The sequence below is a fragment of the Coturnix japonica genome, chromosome Z, assembly GCF_001577835.2.
Source record: "Coturnix japonica isolate 7356 chromosome Z, Coturnix japonica 2.1, whole genome shotgun sequence".
Taxonomy (NCBI): Eukaryota; Metazoa; Chordata; class Aves; order Galliformes; family Phasianidae; genus Coturnix; species Coturnix japonica.
This window is the reverse complement of record NC_029547.1, coordinates 21,236,997-21,255,370: the sequence shown is the minus strand read 5'-3', so window position 1 is coordinate 21,255,370 and position 18,374 is coordinate 21,236,997. Positions and strand designations below refer to the sequence as shown.

Here is an 18,374-nt window from a genome sequence, read left to right as displayed (position 1 = left end):
CACATGACCTTTTGCAGAACCAGTAGAATTTTCATATAAGCAACTGTATCTGTCTGTGAACAGGAGATATGGTAATTACAATCTAGGTAGATATATCCAAGCTATCTTATAGAAGTTGACTTGAGTAAAAACATCAGTATCAACATATTTCTATAGGCTCCTGATTATATGGATGACCAGCTTGCACTGAACTCTACAAAATTGTATCTTCCTTGGAGATGTCACCTAAGCTAGCTACCTTTCTTCATTCAGACTTGACCTGCTCTCTATTAGCACTGTGTTCAGTGTTCTGTCAGTACTTACAGATTTATTTTTGCTGTGTAATATATGACCTCAAGTAATGCAAGCTTTGTAGAAAAAGTAGCAGCATGCATTTGTTGGCATGCATGGACATCATCACAAGTTCTGCACATGGGAATACCTCTACTTCCATAAACAGGAGATTTTGCTTGCAAGGAGAGCAATAACAATAGATTTGTCTGGCTTGATGTATCAATGGATATGACTTACAAGAGGTTGTTTCCTGTTAATTTTAACTTCTGCATTTTGTCTGTAACAACACTGACACTTTCTGTTTACTTACCTTTACAACACTGCATAGTTTTGTAGTTACACAGCCACAGAGGAGAAAATTTAAATCTTTCCTGGTATATATGGTATATCCTGGTATATTCAAACTTAATTCACTGCGGTAGTTTGGGGCCTTCTTCCCATTATCTAAATCCAAGCCTACCTTTAGGCAGATGTAGCTTGTGCAAGTGTACCTGATCCTATGCTCAGGGGCAGCCTCTGCTCACCAGGCAGATTGACAAGGTGGGAAGCAAGTTAATGGTCAACTATTAACAGAAAAATTGCAAAACTTTATTCCTTATTTCTTACAAAAAAAGAGATTGGCTTATATTGTAAGTAATTCAGCTGTTTTTTATTCTTATTTATTTATTTTAATGCAGCATGCAAATGATATATTTTGCACTTTATAATAATACTGTTGGATGTGCCGCATATTAAATGATGTTTCAGTCTTTTCTGGCATTCTGGGACCTGATTGACAAGAAACGGGACCAGCCCAAAACTTCCAGGTATGATGCATGTACCATAAAATGTCATCAGAATCCTCAGTTACAGAAAAAGGCAATACCTTTGTGGAAGTTCTCTGTAAAATACTTTTTCTAGATTCACTACTTTTCAAGATAGATTTGCCCTTGGTATTTACTGCCTTTGATGTATTTTCTCTTAAGATAGTAATATCTTAAGAAATATCTGTCATTGGGTATTTTCAGGATAAAAAAAATGAAGAGGAAATATTATTCTGGAATAAAAATAGGAAATATCTGAAAGTTTAATGAAGGAAAATATATAAATGATATTATCCTAAAACTGTAATGTATGTTTTTGCTCCAGTATTATGTTTCTATGGGCCACAATAAGCAAGCAAATAGACCAAAGCCTTTGGGGGGAATAAGTTGCTTTAGAATTTCCAAATTTTACTTGTCCAGAGGTGACTGATTGGTTTTTGAAGGTAAAAAACTGGAGTAAACATTTAAAACAAAAATGAAATTTCCACAACTTTAGTAGTAAAACAGAAAATTGCTAATAATTAAAAAGATGACCCAATCTTGCTTTGCAATTTTATGATTTTCTGCTGGTGAACAGCAGAAATCAGGTTAAAATACAGATGGAGAAGACATCCTGCAGGAATTTCAAACAGATATAGGGAAAATGTGCAGAATCACTTTTCTGTTAATGCATATAGAAATTATTCTGTGGTGTGGGAAAATTTACTCAGCTGTAGTCTAAACAGAATAAAATCCAGTACTGTAGAAACAGATAAAAGTTAGAAAATGTGCAATTTTCCCATTTCATAAGCAAGACCTATTTGGACCAGCAACTACTTCATTGTTTTCACTGATAACAGTGTACATAGAAGAAACAGCAGTGGTTTATTTACATATTTATTAACTTACTGTTGAATGTTCTCTCTATGTTTTTCCACAGTTTTATAAATGCTGAGCTGCTCTAGTTTCAGTGCAGATTACTTCTTTTTCTCTCTTCTTTCAGCATTTTAGAAATTTTTGTACTCATTTTCTGTATTTATTTCCCTGAGATCTCTGTCCTTCATGCCAGACCCTTGCCCTCTTACATACTGGTTGCATAACAATTTACTTGTTAGCATCTGCTGATGTTGCAGAGTTTACCTATTTCAGTGTCAAACACTTAAGGGAAAAATTTCCTGACTGAAAGGAAAACGGGTCCTGAAGCTGTCTTGTGAAATGCAGCCAAAATGCATTAAATCCCATCTCAGACCAAATATAACATTAAAAGTTTAGTTCCCAGAAGACTGTGCCACAGATATCCTTATGAGGGTCATTGTGGAGGGGAAAACTGACAAGAATGTTTGTGCTTTCAAAGTTAAATATATCCCTTGAATTATAGCTGTATAAACTTGACCGTATGACTGTGGTAAATATCAAAATCAAGAAAAGGGGTATAAGGCTGATAACACTTAGCAGTCCAGGGATGGAAAGGGGGGAGTGAGCAAATATCTTCTCAAAGATTATTTTAGTTTTAAACATTTTGATTAAGTACGAGACTGGGACCTGTGATGAGAGGGTCACCTGTGATAGGAAGTCTACTTCTGAAAGTGCCATGCCACACGTGTCTTCAGCTTCTCAGAACAGATGCTGAAGAGAAGGCACACAAGAATGACTACTGGATGCATCTGTGGGGATTGGAAAGAAAAATGGAATTGGTATGACATATAAGATTCATTCGCAAAACTATTTCATAAAGATATGCTGGAATCATTAGTATTTTCCTTCTGAATTTATAACCTGATATATTTGAGTAGGTGGGGAACGGATCCTTCCCACAGACTAAAGGCACTTGCAACATACTGTTGAGGCCATGTGGAAATAGGCCTTGTGAAAATGCTGATAAGACTTCTGAGTAAGTCCTGCCAAATATATGGGCCCAGCATTCTCAAAGGAGCTACAGTCCACTGGTGGCACTGACATGGTTTTTGGGATCCTGCTTACTGAAATTGAATGGCTGCTCTATTTTGGAGGATTGCATGCTGTATGCATGGGATACCAAGAAAGATAGTGAAGCATTGTAAGTGATTTCTCTTCTTCTATTAATGGAATTGATTTTTAACAAATTTTATTTTTGTTTTCTAGCTGTTTAGCAATGCTCTGGGTGAAGAAAGTTAACTACAGCCTTGAGAAGGTGAGTCTGCTTTATTCTTCCTGATATCTTGTTTAGTCAAGTATAAATACAGAGAAACAGTGTGACAAATAAATCTTTGGTACTTTATTATATTGTTTTATTTGCCTAAGGTTTAAATCTTGACTAGTTATTTTATTGTTTTAGCGATTTCAAGCAGATGCAGATGGTTCAACTGAAAAGTGATTAATCACTGAACATTATTTCCATTGTAGAGACTATTGCAGAATGTCTGAATAAATCTCTTTAAAAGAATACACTCTCTCTGTGTCATGTATTGTACACAGCTACATTTCATTTTCATAATCAGTAAGTATTGCAAGAAGAATTCCAAAAGACTATTTGCCTCTAAGACATACTGCTGGCAGCCTTTAAGTATTTCCTAACAGGAGTGATTAACAGCAATAGGCAGGCAGAATCACAAACCGTGTCGTACATGATTTTATCACCACCTCCCATACTAAGATTTTTTTTTTCTTTTCTTTTCATTTTTCCCCTCAAGACCTTCTCAGTTTTACTGTGGGTGATGTTCTGTATACATTTCCATAGGTGGCAAAGATGACTTATGTGACTCCTTTCCCTGACAGCTCATTCTTACCTTATGCCATGAAGCATCACTCCTCAGCTGTTTTTATACAACACGTTGGGATACTATTGCAAAATGAAATGATCCCAAGTGAAACAAACAAACAAACAAAAAGAATAAATAATCATAAACATGAAGATGATTGGAGGGCTAGAGCACCTCTCCTATGAAAAAAGGCTGACAGAGTTGGGAGTTTTTATCTTTGAGAAGAGAAAGCTTCTGTGAGACTTTCATGGAGATCTTTAAGTACTTAAAGATTTAAAGAGCTTATAAACAGGAGGGAGACTGACTTTTACATGTTCTGAAATTGATAGGAAAATGGGAATGGCTTTAAACTACTAGAGGAGGGATGTAGGTAGGATTTTAGGAAGAATTTCTTTGCTCAGAGGGTGCTGAGGTACTGGCACAGCTGCCCGGAGAAGCTGTGGGTGCCCCATCCCTGGAGGAACTCAAGGCCAGGTTGGATGGAGTCCTTGGCAGCCTGATCTGGTGGGGGCAGCCTTGCCTGCAGCTGGAGGCTGAAAATGAATGAGCTTTAGGTTCCTTCCAACTCAAGTCATTCTGTGCTTCTGTGAACATTCTGGGGAAAACTTTCAGTGCCCAGACTGCATCACAGAAGCACAGCTGACAGATTCTGGCACTGACAAAAGTGAGGTGATAACAAGTAGCATTGTAAAAATAAGAAAGCACATCCAAAGCAAAGCAGATTTTAAAATATTTCTTTTTAATTGTTATTTTTAATTTATACTAGCTGGATTATATTTGGGAAAATAACTACAACTGTGCCCTCAAGCTATGTTTTCACAATATGAGTAGTCCAGAGTCAAGCTTGAGGGCCTCCAATACTAGACCAAAGCCACTTCCATTACATGACAAAAAATCACTGATCCACTGTAAACTCATGTCTGCTTGAGTTGTTTTCACACATTAGGGTGGTCTGATGTTCTGCCGCAGGCCCATTATTCAGCCTTATGCATCTGGCTCTTGGCAGAATGTCAGTCATAAATTTTACAGTGTGCTCCAGCTAGACCAGCATAAACACAGCGATAAACTGCATGCCTTGATCAATTTCTCATAAATGAGTAATTCATTAATGTGTTAATTTTGTAGTAATGATTCTGAAACTATGGCCTCAATCTGGAGTGAGGTGGTTTAAAAGAAGAGCTATTAAATTACAATTACCTCATCATTTTACTAACTTAGATATCTGATGCAAATTTCCAGTGTGAGAAACCACTTCTGTTTTTATAGGATGATGGAATTGGATAGGGTAGATTTGGGTCAGGTAGGAGAGGACGGGACAGAACATGACAGGACAGGATAGGATAGGATAGGATAGGATAGGATAGGATAGGATAGGATAGGATAGGATAGGATAGGATAGGATAGGGTAGGATAGGGTAGGGTAGGGTAGGATAGGATAGCCCGGCACCTTCCTCTTCTTCCCCCATTCAAAGAACTTCAGGCAGCACTGAGGTTGTGTCTCAGCCTTATCTTCTCCAGACTGGACCACTCAGGTGCCTCAGCCCCTCTTCACAGGACATGCCTTCCAGCCCTGTCACCAGCTTTCATAGAATCATAGAATGACTTCTTTGCTCTTTGATGCCTCTTCCTGATGCTGTCATGGACCTTAATATTTTTTAATGCTATGAAACCCAGAACTACACACAGTGTTTAAGATGAGGCTACTCCAAAACCAAATACAGTGTTAGAATCACCTCATTTGCCCAACTGGCTGTGCTGTGCTAATGTGCCCCAAGGTGCAGTTTGCACCTTGGTTGCCAGGGCACACTGCTAGTTCATGCTGCACTGCTGGCACCAGCAATCTCAGGTCTCCTCCTACTTAGCTGCTTTCCAGCCACTCACAGAATAACAGAATTGTAGGGACTGAAAGGGACCTCTAGAGATCACCTAGTCCAAGGCCAAAGCAGGCTCCTTATGGCAGGCTGCACAGATAGACACACAGAAAGGTCTTGAGTGTCTCCAGAGAAGGAGAATCCACAGCCCCCATGAGCAGCCTGTTCCAGAGCTCCATCACCCTCACTGTAAAGAATTTCTTACACACATTCATGCAGAACTTCCTGTGCTTCAGTCTTGTCCCCTTGGCTTATCAGCATGCACCACTGAAAAGATTCTGGGCTCATCCCTTTGCCTCCTGCACCTTAGATATTTATAGACCTACGTCATTAATGAAGGTGTTAAACAAGACCAGACCCAGCACTGATGCTGGGGAACACTGCTAAGTACAGGCCTACACTCAACTCCTATCCATACTTGTGTTCAGCATTGCCCCATTCTAGGTGCAGCACCTGGTAATTCCTTGGTTGAAATTCATGCTACTGATGCTCCGATGTCTCTGGATCCCCCTACAAGACTTCTTAACTTTCCAGGTAGGTAAAAGCTCTTCACAGTTCTGTGTTATCAGCAAACATGCTGAGAATGCCTTCAAAACCTGCAACTAGTAGATGGTCAGACATGCCCGAGCATCCTCTGCTGGATTTTCAAAACTAATGTAGCACCACTGTGAATCCAGAAGGAGTCAATAGCCTTTGATACCAAGAAAAACCAGGGAGATACAATGAAATGGTGCATTAGGTCTCATGAGAAGTTCACTCTTTTTGTCTTTTTCCAAAGAAAAAGCACAAAGGTAAAAGAGATATCTGTAACATCTGGATTTGTTGTGATGAAATTTCTCTCCATATGTACACACTGGTGTTGCTAGTTCAGGAACCCTGCTGATGTGTTTATGGATTCTTCCCTGGTGTACATCATCCAACATCCACATCACAAATTTCTGATGTACAGAAATTTGCTGTTGTTTTACGTTATCTTGTTCACTGTAGTTCCACAGTGATGGGCTGTTGTAATAATTGTTCAATTTTTATTATGTTTTCTTTGTATTTCTCACACAGAAACCAATTCTGTGAATTTTTCCCATGCATCTTGAATGTGATTATGCTTGACTGCCTGTTCCTAAATGTTCACCACAGTTTATTTCATCTATCCAGACTGATTTGTTCATTTGGGTTAAGTAAAAATAGCTTCTAATCTCATTGGTTGCTCAATGAACTATTAAATTTTTGCTCATGTACTCATGCAAAAATATGTACACTACCTCTGTCATTTTGTTGGATTTGGAGCAGTGTATTTCAGGGTCAGTTAATTCTGCTAAGATCTGTGAATATTCATTAAGATATTTTCCCTATACACTCCTCCTTTGAATTTAAAGAAAAAGCTAACCTTTAGATTTAGAGTATACACAAACAAAGTCAATATTGTTTGCATTTGTTTTATGAATGAAATTAATGGAGAAAAATTTATTGAGTTTGAACTCTTATAGTAAGAACACTCTAAATTTCAGATTTCCTGCCCTTCCTCTGAAGTAATTTAAACCCACTGTGGCCCCATGATATCTGCAAAATTTCTGACTATATTTTTTATTCCACCATCCAGGCCATTATTAAAGTCTTGAATAGAAGTGAACCACAAGCAGAGTTATGCAGGACTACTGAAATTATCACACAGTTTGAAAGTTTTTCCACTGGACAGTGACAAAAGTCTTGCTGCTGACAGGACATCACTTATTCTTCTTTCTCACTTGCTAGGCTGGCTCTCTAAGCAGAGAGAGACAGTCTTTCTCTGTCTTTCACTATTTGATTTTGACAAACCTATGCTGAATACATTTATTAGCATGTCATACCTCACGTACTTGTAGAATTGATTGTTCTATCACTTTTCCAATACTGACATTAGATTGACATCTATAATGCTTCAATTTCAAGATATATGTTATTTTTGCATTATTCTTTCTGGATTCAAAATTATAATCTCTATTTCATTCCAAGGCTTCTCAGGACTTCTTCAACCACCAAAACTGTTTTTTTACCTGCCCTATCAATACTGTATTTGTAGAACATGAATAAATATTTTATTTTCTTTTGAGATATGATCTTTTTGACCTTGTAAAGAAAAGTCCATTAAGAAGCTGTTTGAGAGAATATTTTAGCCTTTTCTGTTCCTATGATTGATCACTGCTCTCCTTTACACAATTTACTTATCTATTCCTTTCTTTTGCTTACTAAATAATGTCTGTTTTTCAACATTTTTGTCCTTCAGTCTACAACTTACTTTTTCTAATTTTGTCTTTAAGTGTCTGTGCTTGCTTGCCCACTAAAGAACAACTGATGGAGCCTCTCACTATGCTTCCCAATTTTTCTCCACACAAGTCAGCATGCCATTCTGATTTTAACGATGTTTCCTTCACAGGCACTTTCTCTCATACATTACCTGAAATAATCTTTATGAGACTTCATTGACAACCTATTTGCATTCATGCAGGCATCCTATTAGGAACATAAGAACAGCCTTATTTTGTTCTATATTAGATATCCACCCCATTTTCAAAGTAAGATGGGATTTTTTACACCTTCTTAGACAGATAAGCAATAGCTAAATATGACAGTGCACTGGAATATGCTCCCTTTAACTTCATGAGCTTTTCTCAGAATGCTTTCAGCTCCAGTCAATTGCCACTTTCAGACAATTCTTGCACCTTTGTCTGGGACCATTAGTAAAAGGCATATTGAGGTGCACCTGACATCTTTTGGCTCCCAAGAAAGCTTGTTAGTGTAGTTGTGGACCTTTTCACACATTTTACTACAGCACCCAAGCATTCCTGTGAGTTTACTAGAACAGACAATGTGAACTGCCTGCCATGGTCTTATTTTATGAGGTTTCAGAACTGCTGCCAATGGATGAAGCTTCTCAAACAGCTTAACTGTTAATATAAAATTATAACTGAATCAGTGACTGAATATAATAAAAATGCCTACTTGTTCTGCTGGAATCTTCTTTCCTCTGGGGAAACATTTTCAAATGTACTCAACATGAGCCTTTTGTTTCCTGCTAATGTCAATGAAAATCCTGGACCACAGATGTGCAACATCTGCAGAACTGCATGTTTCAATGTGTAACAAGTGCAGTGCCATATCTAAGACCAGAAAATAGTCATTGTATGTAGACAGAAATTTATCAGACATATTTCTGACTGATTTCTAGCCATATCTCAAAATTAGTCTGTCTTCCAGGGGAAGAAGACCTGGAGACTTCTGTCACCTGGTCATAGACTCATAGAATGGTTTGAGTTGGAAGGGACCTTTAAGAAGGTCTAGTTCCAACCCCCTGCTATAGGCAGGGACATCTCCCTCTAGACCCATCTAGCATGGCCTTGAATGCTTCCAGGGTGGGCAACCACAGTCTTGCTGGGCAACCTGTTCCAGTGTCTCACCACCCTCGCAGTACAGAATTTCTTCCTAATTATCTGGTCTAAATCTACCCTCATCCAGTTTAAAACTGTTTCCTGTCACTACATGCCCTTAGAAAATGTCCCTCCCCAGCTTTCAGGTACTGGAAGACCACTATAAACTCCCCTTGGAGCCTTCACTTCTTCAGGCCAAAGAGCCCTAGGTCTCTCAGCCTGTCCTCACAGGGGAGGTGCTCCAGCTCTCTGATCATCATTGTGGTCTTCCCCTGGATTTGCTCCAACAATTCCATGTCCTTCTTGTGCTGGTGGCCCCAGAACTGGACATAATACTCCAGGTTGGATCTCATGAGAGTTAAGGAGCAGACTCACCTCCCTCGGCCTGCTGGTCACACTTCTCTTGATGCAGCCCAGGATACAGTTTGTCTTCTGGGCTGCAAGAACACACTGTTGGCTCACGTTGAGTCTTTCATCAACCAACACACCCAGACCCTTCTCCTCTCAAGCTACTCTCTGACCAGCCTGTATCTGTGCTTAGGACTGTCCCAACCCAGATGCAGGACCTTGCACTTGGCCTCACTGAACTTCATGAGGGTGGCATGGGCTCATCTCTGACTGTCCAGGTCCTTCTGGCTGGCATCCTTTCTTTCTGGTGTGTCAACTGCACCACCCAGCTTGGTGTCATCTACAAACTTGCTCAGGGTGCACTTGATCCCACTGTCCATGTACCCTACAAAGATGTTAAATAACACTGGTCCTAGAACCAATCAATAAAGGAAAATACATAAAGCTCTTAGAGTGTATCTAAAGGAGATCTACAAAAATAGTGAAAGGTCTAGAGGGGAAGTTGTATGAGGAGTAGTTGAGGTCCCTGGTGTGCTGGACCCAGAGCAGGAAAGGCTGAGGGGAGGCCTCATGGCAGCTGCAGCTCCTCACAAGGAGTGGAGTGCAGCACTGAGCTCTGCTCTCTGTGGTAGCAACAGGGCCTGAGGAAATGGCACGGAGCTGTGACAGGGAAGGGGCAGCTGGGGGATGGGAACAGGGTCTTCTCCAGAAAGTGGTTCGGCATTAGAGTAAGGTCTCCAGGGCAGTGGTTATGGCACTGAGCTTAATCAAGGAGCACCTGGACAACACTCTCAGACATGTGACCTGATTTTTGGACGGTCCTGTGTGGAGCCTGGAGTTGGGCATGATGACTCTAAGTGTCCCTTCCAACTCAGGATATTCTAAGCTTCTATACATATAGGAACGAAAAAATACTGAGTGTGAACAGGAAGAAATTCTGGAGGAGAGACTGATAAATGGCCATGGGTTGTCTGCTTCCTCACAAACTCCAATACTTGTATACTTATCATATGACCACTATAACCTAGATATAGTCATTCCATAATTTCTCTTTCAAAAGAATGGTTGTTCTTTAAACTGCTGCTTTCTTTGATGGTGAATAATATTTATTCCAGCCAACAATTTTTATTGTAGTTCTTTCAACTCTAGCTATAAAAGTATATAACATCAGACCAGGGTTTTAAAAGTTGAGTGACCAATAAATTAGTGACTCTCCAACTCCATTCTGTTACATCACAAAATCATCCTTGCATAAAAGGCTTACACCATAATAACTTATTCAATTTATTTTATTTTATATTATTTTTATCTTGGTGTACATTAGGAACATTTGGCAGCTTCCCAGCTCAACAACAACTTTTGGCAGCTCCAAACAGCCTTGACACTGATTTGTTTGATAAAAGTGAGAGTGGGTTGTGTCTTTTACAGTACAAAAATTGATCTTATTTCTACTGGCTTTGCACAGTTTGCTTCCTGATGTCTGAAGTCAGTTGGTTATTTTTGTTTCTTTAGATATTAACTCTACTATAAACTCCCCGCCCCATACACTTGCTTCCAGATATATTTGCTATTTCATAAACATCCCCAAACCCCAAATCAGCAAAAGATCTCTAGAGAATAACAAATAAACTGAGCTCATATAATATTTAGAGCTATTTGCAATGTATTTCACAGGTACTACGCTTCTTGGATCATTTCTGTTAGAACTGAAGCAGTATCTGAAATTACCCACATCAATTTCAGCAACTTTCAGTGTTTTCAGCTGCACATGAAGATTTTGGCAGCCTTTCTGGCAATTCTTCGTACCTCACTGCAGTCCAGGGAGAAGCTGAGATCCGGTTTAATTTTAGGATTGCTAACGTTAACTGGAATGACGACTAAGAGCAAGAAAGCAAGCTCTATAGGAAGCTTATAAAATGCTATTTGCAGGGCTCAGGATGGAGTGGTTTCATCCTGAGAATGCTAAGGATTATATGTTAGATACTCAGTCTTCTTGCATCTTACTTAATAAATGATGCACAGTCACATCTGATTGAAAGAAAATGTAGACATACCTGACTGCCATATCATCACATGCTGATTTATTGTGACAACTGTTCACACATATGTTTAAAAGCCATTCTCACCTATCCATGTTTTAAGACTGTATGCTCTAGTAATTCCTTTTTGCATCTATGTCACCATTTAATGTGTTAATCTGATTCAGAGATTTGGCAGATTTATCTGCTTTACTGAAACAGAAATGCCCCTGAATAAGGAGTCCTGACCAGTGTCCTGAAGCAAATGTATGCAGCTATGTAATTTCATTTGGCAATGCTATAAAATGTAAATACCTGCTTGTTTCAACATTTTTTCAAATATATTGCAGAATGAGGAGGTATCTCAAATAGTATAACAAATAGTTACACTGCGATCTTTGGAATCACTGGAAGCTAAAGAATGTGTCCTGCTATTGTGACTGTGGGCTTCAGTCTTCACAAAAGGGCTTTCCAAGGGCAGAGCATTTACCAACAGCCCTTCATCTGAGTAACAACACTTCTTGATGAGAGTTGGAACACCTTTTACTACTTTTTTGCTCTTTTCCTATTAACTGACTTGTAAACAGAATTCTCGAGGTTTGGGTTGCATTTTTGTGAGTGAGTTGAATTTAAAATTGAGTCAGACCAGCAGTTTCTGGTTGCCATTCAAAATACATTTAAATACATCTTCATTTAATTTGAAATGATGGAGATTTCTTTTTCTATCTTTTTTTTTTTTTTTCCTTTTTCTTTTTCTTTTTTTCTTTTTTTTTTCTTGTTCAGGTTATTTGCTGATGCACCATCCCAATTTATTTCCAATTAATAAGATATATCTTATCTTTCAAAAGACGTGCTGATTTATCTTGTAGTGTTCATATTGGAAATCTTGCTAGGCTCTGACTAGTAGAGCTGCTTACATCTGTACTTGGTGTAGAGCTTTGCATACTGCTGAAAGTAGATGGAAACTATGAGTTTTGGAGGGACAAATGTTTTGTTTGCAAGTTTTATACTTTTTCTTTCCTTTTAACCTTCCCTCCCCTTCTCTCCCTTCTCCTCTCCTCCTCTTCTCTTCCCTCCTTTGTTTCTCTTTGTCTTTTCCAGGCAGTTACTGTCTATTGTTCAAAACAGTGGCACCTCCATTTCTATATGCAATTTTGTGTTGGCACACATTTCACATATGACATAATGAGTCTTTGCAGAAGAAAAGTAGCTCATTGTTGATGTCCTGGGCAACAAGACATTTAATCTTAGGTGAGCTTGCTATATTACTTTTGTACATGAAGAAGAAGAAACAGTGGCAGAACTTTTCATGGTACAGTAGTCACTAGAGGACAGTGAATTCATCCCAGGAAATGCAAATGATCCATATCAGAATTTTTTATTTATTATTATTATTATTTGCCATTAATGAATAAAATATAATGAAATAAATATTTAAAATATACTTTTGTGCTTGTGCAGCAACAACAAAAACAAACAAGCAAGTCATATCCAGGGCTTTGATTAAGAGAGATACAGAGAAACAAAATATTGGCTTCATACTTTCCCTTGCTATCTTCTTTCATTTGGTAAATCCACTGGTACCGACAGTATATTAATAGAAGCATTATGATTTGGAGTCTACTGGCTTTTGTCATTATAAGTGTCATTACCTTTTAGATGTAATAAAATTATTTGCTTTCTTTTAATGTTAGTCATTTATATTAGTTTATATTAAGTATTTTTGGATTGTGGATTTTAATGTCATAGGAAAATAAAGAGCATCTTTTCCACCATATGGAAAACCTGATGAGAAAATATTGGAAGAAACTGATCTCACTGAGGACAATGAAAACTTAAACATAAAGGAACTTTGTTTTGAAAATTGCCATATTTTATTCCTTGCTTTCCCCTGAGTTTTAAGTGATTAAATGAGAAAAATAATATTGTGAAGCTGTCCATACATATTTGGTTAACCTATACCCTCATGATGGCAAAACTTGCAATTAAAATCTGAGGGGATTTAACTTGAGGCAAAAACTGCTTTACCTTGCCTAACTGCCTTCATTCTGTGGACACCATTCTACGGAAAACTGGGGCATCCAGCTCAGGTATGAAGGAAATAAGCAGCTTAATTTAACCAGAGAAGAACAAAACTGATCCATCTGTGGCAACCCTCAAAGGAAGACAAATGAAAATTGAAAAATGGAAAAAGAAGTTACAAAATTACATATATACAATACAAGAACTTCTCTTAGGGCGGTCTTTATTACACTGATTTCTCAGTAGAACAAGCAAACTTAACTGCTGTGCAGGTGAAAAGTATTTTAGTGAGAACATTTGTTAATAGCTGATTAGAATGTCCTGGATAAGCATTATAGGGGTAGCTTAACAGTGTTGATCACAGAAGTGAAGATGGATGGTTGCAGGGCTACAGCTGCCATGCAGTGGATTGGATCTTGACTGCCTGCACTGAAAATGAATGATTCATCTGCATCCTGCTTCTTGTGTCAGGTGATATCATACTCATCTGCACCTCATTAAGAAAGATATAATGTGCCTTATTCAATGAAAAATGGGAAATTATTACAATAGTATGGAGCTACCAAGAATCAATTTCCTTTCAACAGCAAATTTCTCAGACCACCTTCTTTAAATTTCTTTTACTTTAGAAACAGAGAATATTGGAATATTATTTACAGAAGATGAGATTTATGACCTTCGCAATGTCACCAAGTGCAATAGAAAACAATGTTCATCTTTTGCCTGGGCTTGTGTGGCAAAGGATTTTCTATTTTAGCTGTCATAGACTTTTTTAAAACTTACTGTGTTCTCAGCTTTTTTTTTTTTTTAAAATAATTTGTGGCTTTTGTAATTACATTTTGGTTTAACTATCTTGCTTTTAAGCAGTTAGGAAACCAATTTAACATCTTTCAGTAGTGACATTAATTCTAACTAATTTCCACTGTTCTTAATGCAGGAATTTCCTTACACTTCTTAAAATTTAAATGCTGATTATTCATTTCTAAGTACACTCACAAATAGTAACATAACCAATGCTATTACTTGTTGAAAAGGCTTGAAATCTGTATCTCTGTTCAGAAATCAGAAAGAAGGATTCAAGGAAAATAGAGTAGTGTATGGCACACATATGCATTGAGTAGGGCAGGTTAAGGGTGGAACTAGTTACTGATAACGCTCTTTGGACTATTAAGTGTAGAAACAATAAGGAAATTACTTTCCCAGGTGAAAATTTCACATTTTTTTGAAGTGAAGCTTCTCAGCAGAAAATAAAAATTTTGTGTCTCTCTTCCTTAAGCAATGTTTCCAAGAGATACAACAGGCAGTCTGCTTTTGTGCTGGGCTTGAGGGCTGGAAAGGCTTCTCTTTGAAATGAAGTCTCCACGATAACTCTGGATTGCAACTTGTTAGAAAGTGGTGGATAGCATAGGGTTGCAGAAAGTATTTCAGGCTTTACTTTATACACAAATAGAGTGCTGGATAATAAAATGTAAAAATCTTTGTAATCCTTCTCACAGCACAGAATCAAAATATTCAACTTGTTGCCAGATGTGAAATAAAGAGCAAAATATGTTTTCGTTTTAAACCAGACACTTTTATGACTCTTATTACATTAGGATAAAAAAATTATGTAAAGAGATACAAATCTTGTTCTTAAGCACATATGAACTGGTGAAGATAGGAAATCCTTCTGTAATATCTCCAATAGAATATTGAGAGTAATTTTATAATGGGGATTTATGTCTTCATCTGAAATACTTATTTCTGACCACTGATGGATTACACATTCCAATGAGTAGAGCAACTTGCATTTAACCTATCTCTTCTGCACTGAGGACTCTGCATCTGTACACATTACTCCAGGTGAGGCCTCCCCAGTGCAGAGCAGAGGGACAGGTTCACCTCCCTTGCTCTGCTGGCCATGCTTCTTTTGATGCAGCCCAGGATCCAGTTGGCTTTCTAGCCTGAGAGAGCACATTGCTGTCACACGTCCAGCTTCCCATCTGGTAATACCCCCCAGCCCTTTTCAGCAAGGCTGTACACAATCCTTTCATTCCCCCTCTTGTATTGGTAGAGAAGATTGCCTTGACCCAGATGCAAGACCTTGCACCTGGCTTCCTTGAACCTCATGAGGTTCACCTGGGCCCATTGCTTGAGCCTGCCTAGGTCTCTCTGGATGGCATCCTGTCCCTTGGGCATGTCAACCTCATGCCACAGCTTTGGGCTTCAAGGCTGAAAAAAAGAAAAAAATAAGAAAAAAAAAGTTATTTAAGTTTGTTAGACTTTATTTTAGACCTTCAAATATTCAAATTGAACATGTAGAATTGCAATCAGATATTAAGCTCAAAAATATGATCACATCTCTTTACCATACTTTCATAATCCCTATTTTAGGGAGAAATATTCACAGTTACAACTGTTACAACTGTTACTTAACACAGTTACAACAGTTACTTATTCAAGTCATTGTTCCTTGGCAGTACACATATTTTGAACAATTATTGTCAATCATGAAGTACAGAGAGAATAAAATTTCATAAAAAATCTCTGATGAACACCTTGAGACCTCACTAAGAATTGCAGCCACTGCCATCAAACCAGACTGGTGTGTTAGTTTTACAAAAACAAGGTCAAATATCCCACTAGTTCTATGTATATGTTCCTCTCTGATTTTTCTTTCAATGTTTTCATAAAAGTATTTAAAGTTAAAATGTTTTGCTACTTGTATATTTATAATAGTATATATTTTGCAAGGCCTATTCTGAAAGTAATGCTTCCTGCTTTATTATGTTGGCCCATAACATCAGAGGCAGATATTTGCACAGCAGTAGAGGTTGAACTTTCCAATCAATATTCTGTTACGTGTTGTTGCCATGTAAAAGATGACAGCAGAAGGGCAGTCTGATAGAATGATGTCTGACTTGGAAGTGCATATGGAGCAAAGATGTGACACTGAATTCCTCCATGTGAAAAAAATTGGAAAAGAGGCATTATTTTTTTAAAGACCTACATATACATAGCCCAAGACAATTCCTGTACAATAAAAACAGCCCATGTGAGCCAAAAGGTTGTACACTTCTGACACCCATGTCACCAGGACACAGTTTCTGACCCCATGACATGCATGGGGTTTGGAATTTGGTGATCCTCTATGTCCCTTCCAAATCAAGCCATTCTATGATATGATTCCATTATATGACCCCATTTATACATAAGAAAGAAATAGTGGTGAACTGAAAAAGTCAATATTTTTTAAACTGTTAGTAGATATTAACTTCCTGAAGTTTCTAGCTCTGCTGGTAGGATTAGGTGTCTGAACTACATTGATGAGAACAGGATAAATAACACTACATAGCATTTCTTTCTGAGAGGATTAAGAGACTGTGTGCTCGGTGAGCAATCTGCTACTAATCATTGTCTGGGGGGGATCTCAGAACATCCTTTGTTTCATAGAAGTTCTTAATCAGTAGGACACTTACAATTGTAGACTCACAGAATCACCAAGGTTGGAAAAGACATCGAAGATCATCCAGTCCAACAGTCCATGTAACACAGTCATCATCTATTAAATGATCATAGAATTACCCAGGTTGAAAAAGACCTCAAAGATCATCAAGTCCTACCATAGAACCCTAACAACCCTCTGCTAAATCATATCTCACATCCAAATGGCTCTTAAACACATCCAGGGACAGTGACTCAATCACCTCCCTGGGGAGCTTATTCCAGTGTTTAACTACCCTTTCTATAAAGAAGCATTTCCTAATATCCAACCTAAACTTACCCTGGTGCAAGTTGAGGCCATTTCCCCTCATCCTGTCACCAGTGAGAAGAGACTTGCCCCAACTCACACTGCAAGCACCCTTCAGATACTGGAAGAGAGCAATAAGGTCTCCCCTCAGCATCCTTTTCCCCAGACTAAACAGCCCCAGCTTCTTCAGCCTCTCCCCATAGGGCTGATTTTCCAAGCCCTTCACTAGCCTCGTTGCCCATGTCTTTTTTGTACTGAGGTGTCCAAAACTTAACACAGTACTGATGTCCCTCAATACAACATCTAAATATTTCTCCAGGGACAGTGACTCCACTACATCCCTAGGCAGTCCATTCCTTGTCACTCCTTCTGAGAAGACTTTTTTCCTAATAACCAACCTGAACCTTGCCTGACACAAAACGAGGCCAGTCCCTCTAGTCCTATCACTAATTACATGGAAGAAGAGGTCATACCCCACCTCACCACATCCTTTCAGGCAATTGTAGAAAGCGATAAAGTCTCCCCGGAGCCTGCTCTTCTCCAGACTAATCCCAGTTCCCTGAGCTGCTCCTCATAAGACTTACGCTCCAGACCCCTTGCCAGTTTTGTTGATCTTCTGAAACACGCTCCAGGGCCTCAGTGTCTTTCTTGTAGTGAGGGGCCCAAAACTGGACACAGTATCTAAAATGTGGCCTCACCAGCTCTGTATACAAGGGGATGATTACCTCCCTGTTCCTCCTGGCGGCACTGTTTCTGATACAAGCCAGAATGTCACAGGCTTTCCTGGCTGTCCCACACATCATATGATTTCACTCAAGATGGTCTGTTCAAAACCTTCCCTGGCACCAAGGTCAGGCAGACAGGCCTGTAGTTCCATGGATCTTCCTTACCACCCTTCTTGAAGATGGAAGTCACATAGACATGTCTCCAGTTCTCAAGGATCACTCTGATTGGCCAGGAACACTGATATATGTTGGAAAGTACCTTGGCAATCACATCTGTGAGTTCCCTCAGCACCCTTGGGTGGATTCCATCTTGCCTTGTGGACCAATGACAGTCCAGGTGTAGTAGTAGGTCTCCACCGGAATCATTGTGGTTTATCTGCTCCAAATCCCATACCAGGCCTTTAGGTTAGGGAGTAGAATAACCTAAAGACAAGAGTTAATGAGCAGCAACAATGAGTATATCCCT

General features: G+C 38.7%; 1 long non-coding RNA gene across 1 annotated transcript; it reads right to left on the bottom strand.

Annotated features, from left to right (window-relative positions):
- Window positions 1-14,263: 14,263 nt before the first annotated feature.
- On the bottom strand, window positions 14,264-17,099 carry LOC107306038. Its single transcript, XR_001551966.2, has 2 exons — window positions 16,912-17,099; window positions 14,264-15,664 (listed from the first exon to the last, which is right to left on the bottom strand). It is a non-coding gene; the product is annotated as an uncharacterized LOC107306038 (long non-coding RNA).
- Window positions 17,100-18,374: the final 1,275 nt, after the last annotated feature.